At 40.5% G+C, this 11,273-nt stretch overlaps 1 long non-coding RNA gene across 1 annotated transcript; it reads right to left on the bottom strand.

Annotated features, from left to right (window-relative positions):
* Positions 1 to 2,062: 2,062 nt before the first annotated feature.
* On the bottom strand, positions 2,063 to 9,761 carry LOC308190240. The gene is made up of 4 exons (XR_013947021.1): positions 8,821 to 9,761; positions 6,663 to 6,746; positions 4,932 to 5,090; positions 2,063 to 3,206 (listed from the first exon to the last, which is right to left on the bottom strand). It is a non-coding gene; the product is annotated as an uncharacterized lncRNA (long non-coding RNA).
* Between the last annotated feature and the right edge of the window lie 1,512 nt (positions 9,762 to 11,273).

Raw genomic sequence — 11,273 nt, 5'->3', positions numbered from 1 at the left:
GAAGTGGACAGGGAGGTGCCAGTCTCTGCTCCCCAGTAACTGATGTTATTACACATGGGAATGGCACAAAGCTACATGAGGGGAGACTCTGACTGGACATTAGGAACATTTATTATTTTTTTTTACTGCAATGATGGTCAAACACTGGAACAGACTTTCTGGAGTAGTGGTTGATGTCCCATGTCTGTCAGTGCTCGAGAGGCATTTGGATATGCCCTCATTAATATGCTTTGACTTTTGTTTAGCTCTGAAGTGGTCAGGCAGTTGGACTAGATAATCTTTGAAGGTCCTTTCCAACTTTTCTTCTCTTATGGCCAAGGTTGGAAGGGACCTCTGAAGATCATCTGGTCCAACCCCCCCACCAAGCGGAATCACCTAGAGCACATCGTGCAGAACGGCATCCAGGTAGGTCTGGGATATCTCCAGAGAAGGAGACTCCACAGCCTCTCTGGGCAGCCTGTTCCTGTTCTGTCACCCTCACAGGAAAGAAATTCCCTCTCATATTCAGATGGAGCTTCTTGTGCTTCAGTTTGTACCTGTTGCCTCTCATTGCCTTGGGAAATGCATTTCCCAAGAGCAGAGAAATGATCACGAGTAACCAAAATACCCAGTCTCTCTTCAGTTGGTTCATCAGATGAGCCAGAGAGACTCACAGCAATATTACACTTATCCTGGTGGTCACAAAAAAATGAATAAACAGGCTGGCAGACAACACTGTGGTCCTCTAGCACAACCAGGAGCAAGAGCGTCGTTATGGTGGCTTAACTTTATTCACTCACTTGCAGCTGCCTGTCAATATGCCTTACATTCATTTAGGAAGCTCAACAAATTCCTGAGAATCCAGACCTATAGACCACATTTTGCTGGTTGTTTATCTCTGTGATCGTGGCCAGCTTATCCCAATAAGAGCTGCAGGGAGCTGATCCTTTCCAAAGGTCTTGCCCTGGTTCTGAGTATTCGGGTTTTTGCAAGCTCTGCTCCAGTATCTGAAATTCATTCTCTGTTTTCTGCGGTAACAATGGGATCTTCAATGCTAAAGCCAGGATAAGTTTCCCACTGAATGCTGGAGCTGGAGTCCCCTGAGCACACAAGTTGGCCAGAAGTGGTGTTAAGCCTCCAAATGTATACATGTGTAGCCCTCTGTTAAATAAATAGTATATTTAATTAAATTTGAGAGGAGATTTATTAGGCAGGGCTTTAGCCAGACACAATCCTGAAAAAAAATGAGGTTTTCTGCTTTCACAAAAGCTAGAATGCTAGAATGTTTCGTTTTTTTAATGTTTTTCCGTTTTTTTTTTTTCTCCAAGGGGGATGTAGTATCTCAAAATCACCTTGACTGGATTATGATTTTAAAATAAATAAATTTAGACAGGCAGAAAATGTTGTAAATGTTTATATTTTCTTTGACTTCTATTTGACTTCCTCTGATTTTGAAACAGGAAAACACTTTTTTTTTTTTTTTTTCTCTCTAAAGGCACATAATTGTTTTTTAAGTATTGGGGTTTTCTAATAGGACATTTTCTATTGCTTACTATCACTTTTATCTTCCAGGTCACGAATGGCAGATAATTCAATGCCCTTTTCCAAAGGACCTTCATAGGTGTTTTATTGTCTGCTAGAAGACAGGCATGAAAATTTCTGTGTCATGGGAGGGGTCCTTAGTGGGCTAGGGCAAAATAAATGGGTGTCTGATCTGTTTGATAATTTTGCATTGAAACATTTTTCCAGTAAAAATGACAAATTGTCATTTTGAAATTTTTAGGGAGGGGAGCATTAAAAGGATTTAATTACCTTTCTTTTTAATTAAAAAAATAAAAAAGTCTGATTTTGATTTCAAGATTACATTTTAAGTCCTGTTTTCAGCTTCCAATGATTTTTGTAAAATTAATAATGGACGCTAATTAGAGAAATAATATCCAGATAAAAATTAAAACATATCCCACTGGTATCTAAACAAATCAAACAAATCATGAGGATTGTCACAAAGTTACTTGTTCTTTTACCAAAGAAATGAATTAGTCAGAATTTCTTTTAAATTATGACACAGGATGGGAAAAACATCAAGAATTTAATTATTTATTTTTTTTCTGGGATGGAAGAATCATCCCCACCTGGCCACATCTTCCTCCTGATACTTGCAAGTCACATCAGTTCCTATGGTTCCCATTTTTTGGTGGCACACCATGCTTCTCTCCCCTATCCTGCTTTAGAGAGGAGTAAGGCTGCCATGCTGCCACTGCAAGTCCTGCCAGCACTGCTGGCTGAACTTCCAGGAAGTGTCTCTTTCCCTCAGAAAATCCATGTGTTTCATCGTAATTGCCTTGGGGACATTCCCTCCTGGCAAGACCTCAGGTTATTTGCTCCAACTGTCTCGTTAATACTGTAAATTCAAATTCAGAGTTATTAGTGGGGCTCTGCAGCTCATGTTAATCACATATGTGCCTGGCTTTAAAGTGTCTCACCAGCTCCGCCAGGATATCACTGCTGTTGTCCGTCTGCCCAGGGAATGGCTGAGCATGGGATGCCTAACTCAGGAAAAGATGCTGCTCTGTCCTCTGTATCCATCAGCAAGATGAAGTCCCCCACGTTACTAGCTTTGGATTCAATCGGATGTTTTGGTTCTGGCTTGGTTTCCCTAAATGGGGATGTTCCGGGGAAGTAGAGTGGTTTCAAATTCAGGCTTCTGATTTTGTAGTCGCAGAAGAGGCAGATTCAACCATTGTTCACCAAATGTATGTGAGGGCAATAGGAGACATCAGGGCTTTTAATGGTCAGGTAATGGAGTATTGTTGACATTGCTCAGCCAAGGGAGATATAAACTCTCCGTGGAGTGCTGATACAGTCCCACCTACAACACAGGTCCAAACATCATAGGGTGAGTGCCATGCCAAGGAACAATTTTTGAGAAATACAATAAAATGGCTTAGTTATTGTAAAAGGGACTGCTAATCTGAAAGAAAGGGATCCAGAGGATGACTCAGCCATAGCTTTCCTGTAAGACACTGCATCCTTCCTCAGAGATGCTCCAAACTGAGCTGAAGAGGGATCTGAGGAAGATGACTAAGTTTTCCATTGTCTTAGCAGGGAGTCAGTCAGAGGCGGACTGGGTCTTCAAAGGTCTCTTCCAACTTGAATTTTTCTGTGATTTTGTGTATGCACTGCAACACGAGATAGGCAGTGCAAGGAACAGTGGTGGGTCAGAAGCCCTGAAAGAGAGAAGACTGGAGTAAGACATATGAAAATCAAGTCATGTCCTTAAGCATGTTAGCAAAGCCTCAGTGGCCAGTGATGTAACCAAATGGTTAAGCCCATACTGACCCGGGCTCACAATACAAAAGAATTTTTTAGTTACAAAAAAAATATATATATATATACATATATTTTATATATATATATATAATGTAGTATATAATATATATAATATTATATATGATCCTAATCTCCCAGAAACAGAATTTACTTCCTTGATATCAATGACTGTCTGGAAGATTTTAAAACTGACATCAGGCTATCAGCCTGAGGAGCTTATTCATAGATTGCAGTGCCTAAAAGGACTGCCTTAATCTTCTCATTTGATTCCTTCCTAACATATAATATTACTTGCAGTCATTCTTGTTGTGACAATAGCATATCTTTTGGAAAAAGCTTTTACCGAGCATCAGTCACAGAGGTTAAATGGAAGGAACACAAATGTTCCTTGAGGTAGAGGTAACAGAGACTGCTGAAGTCCCTGACAAAAGCGCCAATCATTAAGGTAGTGGCTAAGAATAAGTAAGCTACATGGGATGAAAGGATTTCTGTTGGACTGACTGCAACTGTGGGAGCAGAGAGGTGTGAGAGAGAAGGCCAGGAAAAATCCAGAGAAGCAAAATACTAAATTTGGAAAAAATCAAGCAACAAGCTTCTGGCACATTTGGATTTCCCAGCAAGGAAACCACCTCCTGCTTGCTCTTATTTTTTGTGGGGCAAGGAGACCTGGCACACACTTCTCGCAAATAAATAGGATTGCACAAAGACTCTGCATGAGTCTATCTGCTTCCCTTCCCAACAGAAATACAACAGCAAAACCCTGAGTAACTGCTAACCATCGAAACCAGAAGGAGCATGGGATTTCCAGCATCAGAAATTTATGGTTTCTTTGCAGCATTCAAAGAATAACTAGCGTGTGTTCTTCTGCCAGAACAGCTTGTGTGACATAAAACTGCTCTTCAGAAGCACACAGAAGTCGTGGAGAACACACACAATTTTCTACCTGTGGGTAGATATGTTCACAATGAAGAACTGTAACATGCTACACAAGCTGGACCCAAGTAACTACCCATATGTGCTACTGCTAGAGTGGAAGCTGCTGGTGAGTGGCAAGCTCAGTGTGCAGCAAGGATGAGAAAGCTGCCCAGGAGCTTGCAAAGAAAAGACCTGTGATCCCTAATGCCTGACTTGATGTTACCATATCCAGAAGATACAGGGGTGAACTCCAGGTCTGCTGTAGCAGATATCCTGTTTGTCCTGTGGCATGTGTCACCTGTCTGTGCTGAGAAGGAGCTTCTGCAGATCTCTCTCTGGCCATCAATTCAGATTTAAAGCAATTCACATATTGTTCTTGATTTATGTCAGTAATGTCTAACACCTCATTCTCCATGTCATGCTTCTAGCAGAAAGAAAAGAGCAGCTGAAGCAGGAGATGGTTGTAGTACATCACCAGAGAGTCCCCCCAGCTACTTACAGCAGGTGTCTCTCTTGAGAAAGGATTTATTATTTATTCCTAATTACAATAAGATGTTTATCAGTGCTTGATTCCTAGTAAGTTGTTGGGTTTTTGTTTGGTTTTTTTTTGGTCATTCATATCCTGTCAGTGCTTACCACTTTCCTATGGGTGGTTGGCACTGACTTCTGCCATGGATGGGCAGGCACTAGGGAGACAACACTCTTACTGTCCAGAAGTCCTGGTAAGCTGTGATGGGTGGATAACAGCATCATCGGCTCTGGTTCCAAGCAAAACTCTGCTTCATCATGCAGCTGGTCCAGACTGGTTTAATGCAGTTAAAATTCAGATGCCTGCAGTATGTCTACAGCTCATGGTTGAGTGAGATCTGTAATTAAAAACAGGAGACACAAATCACAAAAGTACTGAAACATAAGTTCCCTACTGGTTTCAGTGGGACTGATACCTAAATATTTCTGCTGATAAGCCTTCAGCCTTGGCTAATCTCTGTCTCATGAAAGATTGTAAAGAAGTTGACACTATCTTTCACTGTGTGAATGCTGAACACGTAGCACAACAGGACTTTCATGGTTGCATGGGGGTTTGACTCTCTAACCATACAAACATACCAGTAGTTTTATTGTTCAGAGTGTGATATGATTTCCAGGAGGATGGAGCTGAACTAAGCCGTGACTAGAACTGAAGCAGAAACAATATGAATAAAGCTGTAATCAGCAGTAACTTTCCTGCACCTACACGTCTGCAATGCCTTAGTCTTCCAAGAAAGGAGAAGTTTTCCGTGCTTTTACTTCAAAATATGTGTTTAGACAGTTTTGAATCCATTGTGGAGGAATTCAGTTGCCAAAACACACACCAAATGCTATCCTAGGTGCTTTGCTTATCAAGACATCTGCACAAGGTAGATGGGACAGGATCTAGGGGAAACTTGCACCCTCACAGACCAGCACCTGGCTAGGAAACCCTGAGAAGCCTAAAACAGCACCTGGTATGAATGTTTATGCAATTCAGCCAAGCTCAAAATGTCTCTCTCTTTTTTTTTTTATTTTTTCCTTTTTTTTTTTTTTCCTGAACAAAAGAATTATCATTTAACCCTGGAAGGCAGCTAAGCACAACACACTTACTCACTCCCCCACAGTGGGATGGGGGAGAGAATTTGGAAAGGTAAAAGAGCAAACTCATGAATTAAGGACAGTTTACCAGGCAAAGCAAAAGCCACACACACAGGAAAAGCACAGCAAAGCAAGGAATTCCTTTGCCCTGTCCCACCAGCAGGCAGGTGCCAGCCACCCCCAGGACAGCAGGGCTCACCACGTAGCGGTGCCTTGGGAAGACAAATGCCACTGCTCCCACCACCCCCCTGCCTTCTTCTTTCCCCCAGCTGCCATTGTTGAGCATCCACATGGTGTGGGATGTCCCTTTGGCCATTTGGGTCCAGCTGTCCTGGCTGTGTCCCCTCCAGCTCCTGGGGCACCCCAGCCCCTCGCTGGCAGGGCAGCACGAGGAGCTGGGAAGTCCTTGGCTCTGTGTGAGCGTTGCTCTGCAACATCTGAAACATTTGTGTGCTGGCACCACTATTTTCATCACAAATCCCAAACTTATCATATGAGCCTGCATGAGTAAAATTATCTCTATCCCAGCCAAATCCAGGACAAAAAGTTATCCTGATGGAGGCTGCCTGCAAACTGCACATCAGCCAGCAGATTGCACTGGTTATCTGAAGGTCTACCAGCAGGGTTCAGTGGTGGGGACATTGCCTTGAGGACACACCTCTGGCTGCAGGAGGAGCATGAGGTGGGGTCACTTAGGGAGTGTCCTTCTTAACACGAGGGACCTGAATGAAAAGTTTTGCGTCTGAAGGAATCAGTCATCCCCTAGACACAGGGCAGCCTTCATTGGAAATAAGCCCTCTCCCAGACAGCAGCAGGAGGGAGACTCTCACCGTGTCATAGGCAGGGTGGGGGATCACAGCTCATCCGTGTCTGCCCCGGTTTCCCCAGCGCATGGTTGAGTCAGGGAAGCTCTGCTGTCAGAGAAAGTGATGAGTGATATGATAGAGTGAAAATTCCTCTGTTTACATCATTGATTTCTGCACACCCACTTTATTTCCTCATTTTTAGCAAAGTGCATAATAAAAGCTATTGTGAAATACTGTTCCGCCTTTCACCATCTGATGAGTTAATAGTAATACAGATTAAATTCAGCATGCAAGACAGCCAAGTTGCATGCGTCTCCCACTGTCTGATTCCCTTTAAGAACCGCTACATCACTTTTAAGTCATTTCCTTTCCCAGATGAGGCAGTTACACTAATATCAAAGAGTTTGATCTAAACTAAACAGTTTTACAATAAACCAGACAGCCTCATTTTTGATTATCATTAGCCTTTAACCTCAGAGGGACTTCTTCAGACAGGAGCTGCAACTTGTTACCAGATGTCAAAAATGTTCGTCATCAAAACCTCAAGTGACAACTTGTGACTAAGCAGCATGGGCTTTTTGATTGTACTTTAAGTGACAGAAATTTTTATTTAGTGTAGCAGTGACCAATGTGGCAGAAAGAAAAGGAAAGGAAAGTATTTCAAAAACCATGTCACAACAGGCTCTAAGTACCCTCAGCTTTATGATTTAGCCGTTGGATTTCTCCATAAACTGCTAATCTGTGGTAGGAAGGGGCAGCATTTGTGGTTTTCTCTAGAGAAAAGCAGAAGTGGTCTACATTTTATAGTACAACAGTGAATGCTGAATGTGTGACTCAACTCAGATAAAGTTCAGGAAGGAAATTTTCAACAATTCCAGTCTAGGTAAAAACACATGTCTATTGTTTAATTTCTGCAGACAGGGCAGACCAGGTAAGATGACTTTACTTTGGGCAGAGGGAGAGATTTAGGAGAAGCAAGTGTAATTCTCTGCAAATTCTTTATGCAGCTTAATATATTGCATGTGACAACGAAACCACAAAGCTAAAATCTGCTATCATGGAAAGCTGTAGCTGATTTTATACCTGTTGTCTAAAAAGGAGATGAAAGCAATCCCAAGGGAAAACCTGGAGCTGACCTTAGCAAGGTATATGTTTCCATGGTTGTAATCCTAGGATGCAGTAATCTGGTTCTAATACTAAGTATTATCAACAGTTACCAGAACCATAGTCAAGCCTCCTACACCAAATCATCATATAACCCACAGACAGCCATGTGAAAAATCTTGTTCCTTTAGGAGACAGTTATTTCTGTCTTTCTTTTAGGACAATGCCAGAACTCACAGATTTATTCTGTATAAATGAGAAATTCCACCCCTCATTAAACAGATATGGGCTATAGAAGATAATTAACCACTTCTTATGGTTTATCCAACCCACAAAATTTGGGTCAGCTAACGCTCACCACCCATATTAATTGCCCAGAACAGACTGACTGGTTTTGGACCAAATATTGTCTCACCAGAACTTAATATCCCCACCATAGCATGAAAAGAAGCAGAAACCTGAGAAGAAGAGAAAATTAGAATGGTGGGAAGAAAAACAGTTTCTTAACTATGCAGTGGACTCTGTCTAATGAATCTCCTTTGAAAACCACCCTTAGTAATAAATTAGGTTGTAATATATTGCAGATGGATCAACAGTGGCACACATAGCCTTATGTATCTGCCACAGGTGTTTGATTTTGCATTTGACAGCAGGTCAAAGAGTAACCATGCAGGGAATAATATTGCTATAGAGAGCTGTCTTCAGAGGGACAATTCCTTTTGGTACCAGCTTTCAGGATTAAAAACTTGTTGCTCTAGATTGGAAGGAAAACTAACCCTCTGATTTGTTCTGTGAGAAAGAATTATATTTCTATGACTGGTTTAGGATTGAAAATATTTTTTTTTTAAGTGAAATTTAGATTTCTTTCTGCATACATCTGACAAGTGTTTAGAAATCTTCTTCTAGACATAAACTTTGTTGGAATTCAGTAACTTTAAGAAAATATTTTACTTTGACAGAATAACGCTTGCTGACAATATTTCATTTAAAACTTTGTGACTAGAAGTGACCAGTTCTTGTGAGGTCTTTTATAAATGATTTTTTTCCCATTGCCTTATGCATTAGATGGTCTCCTTACCATTGGATGGTTTCATAACATGAAATCTTTGGATGTCTTCAGCATCAATTGTGAAAATATGTTCAGTTTTGTTTTTTTTTTTCAGACCTACAAATCAACAAGCCAAACAAAAAAGTACTATAACACGTGGGAGAATGTTCTGTTCTACCAAAATGGACTAAAAATCTATAGAAGGGAAAAAACAAACAAACAAAAGCAATGACAACAACAAAAAACATACTTAAGGATGTTAGAGAAATATTCACTGGACCCTATACAATTTGTCTAGACTCCTGATGCTGTCAGTACCACAGTTTTCTACAGCTTCTCAAGGAGGACTAGGAAGGATTAGCCATTTCCTGAGTTCCAGCCGTGCTTCTAACAGTAAACATCCTATATGTGTTTTGAGTCATTTAGCCTCATTGTCCCTCCATGTTTCTGACTCTTGATTAAAAGAGACAACAGCAACATGCTCAGGAATATCCAGGGACAATAACTGTAAAATGTAATAAATAGTATCTGTGTATCAGTCATATCTGTGCTCAGAAAATTGAAATATAAACGCTGGAAACTGGTATTAACTTGTGGTATGTATAATCAGAGAATCACAGAAGTGAAGGAGTTGGAAGGGACCTTCAGTGATCATTGGGTCCAACCCCCCTGCCAAAGCAGGTTCCCTAGAGAAAGTTGCCCAAGTAGGCATTCAGACAGGTCTTGAATATCTCCAGGGAAGATGGTTTATGGATAATGGTTTATGCTCTATCCCTATCAGCCTTGACTGTTCACTTTTGGAGCAAGGGTACTTACATGGCTGGACCTGAAGTCTAAACCAGTATAGGAACTCTTTCATTCTTACAGGGATTATTCCTGAATTTCTACAGATGCTGTTCACTATGATCTTGGAGTTAAAACGTGTGTAGGACAGTCTTTACTTGGCGTTAGTTATAAGACTTGAAATCAGTTTCTCCTGCATTCCAGCTGATGCTGCAGATAGGGACATGCTGGAGCTGTTATGGTCTCCATCATTTGGCTGCAGCCTGGACAGTCTCTTTTAGCCAAAATCTTGCAGGGCTTTTTGTGGGACAGCAGAGCATTTCTGTTTCTGACTCTGATCAGATGTTATATTTTTAATTGGATTTCTACAGTTATGGTCTAATGACAAATGTGTATGCTGTGCATTATGCCCTCTCATGACTTAAAACCGGGAAAGCTGCAGCAAAGAGGCTCTGTTAATAATAAACAGTATTAAATGTCAGCCAGATGAAACTGAAGAATGGGAAAAGAATAGTATGATGCAGGGAGGTTTTCTTTCCACTTACTTTTTTTTTTTCTCCACTGTATTTAGAGGACTTTCATACTTTCGCTGCCTTGAGGAATATTTCTATACATAGAAATTTACTTATATGAAATAGAAGTTCACAACTCTTCCTAATGGTCTGAGTATTAGTAGTGTCAAAACAATGTTTTGGTATCTCCTTCTCACCAACTTGCCCTGCTGTAGTAGTGTTCCTGTGTTCAGGCATGTTTCTTTTTTTATTTCATTTTTTTTCCTTTTTTCTCAACAGATTTTTGCTACATGTTGAAAATAGGCTTCCACTGCATCCCATATTTTGCCATGAGAGGCTAATTTTTCTGCAAACAAGGAAGAATGTTTTATTGTTCTGGCATTTTGTCTCCTTGGATATGGTTTGGAAACCAAATAAGACATTGAAAACATGCTTCAGCAGAACAGAAACCCAAGAATCTTCATTTTTGTTTATTTTATTTAATTATTGCAAGACTCGTAGCAAAGCTAACACCTCATGGCTTCAATGGAAGGTCTTCAGCAAAACTGAAGAGTAAGATGGACAAACACTATACAATGCTACCGTTACAGATCAGACCCTGCAATGGTCCTATTTATTCTATGGAATTCTTTCTCTTTCTTAACTCTGTTGCCCTTTAAAAGGACAAGACTATTCTGTAATTCTGTGCTAAACATTAAGATACATTAAAATTAGAAACTGGTTCAATAGGTATGAGAAATTACAAAGGCTGCTTAGCTTACACCAAAAATTTTGCCTCCAGTTGCCCATAGCAAATAAAATTACTTTCAAATGTTATGCACTCAGACTCTGCAGATTTTTATGGCAAGAACCAGAAGAATAGAATTGAGACATCCAAGATGTAGGTCAGGGGTTCCAGGAAATTCTGTGGGGTTTATGTAAAAATGTAAAACAACAACAACAACAAAAGTCTGTGAGCAAAGGAAGTTGTAAACTGCTATTAAATTTGAACTTGAGGTTTTAAAAATATTTAACCCTATGGTTGCTATCTTAGGGAAGATTAATGGTTATTTCAGGGATTTTATAGAAACAAGTAGTCTGGCTGTCCTGTCAGCATATGTCTCATTAGCACAGAGCCAAAACTGAGGTAATTATTTTTGTGTACACAGCTAACAGAGAGGATTACACTGGCAACTCACATCACCTCAG

This window comes from Anser brachyrhynchus (genome assembly GCF_964034855.1).
Source record: "Anser brachyrhynchus genome assembly, chromosome: 2".
Classification (NCBI taxonomy): domain Eukaryota; kingdom Metazoa; phylum Chordata; class Aves; order Anseriformes; family Anatidae; genus Anser; species Anser brachyrhynchus.
Note: the sequence above shows the minus strand (reverse complement) of the source record. Positions and strands in the feature narration are given on the sequence as shown.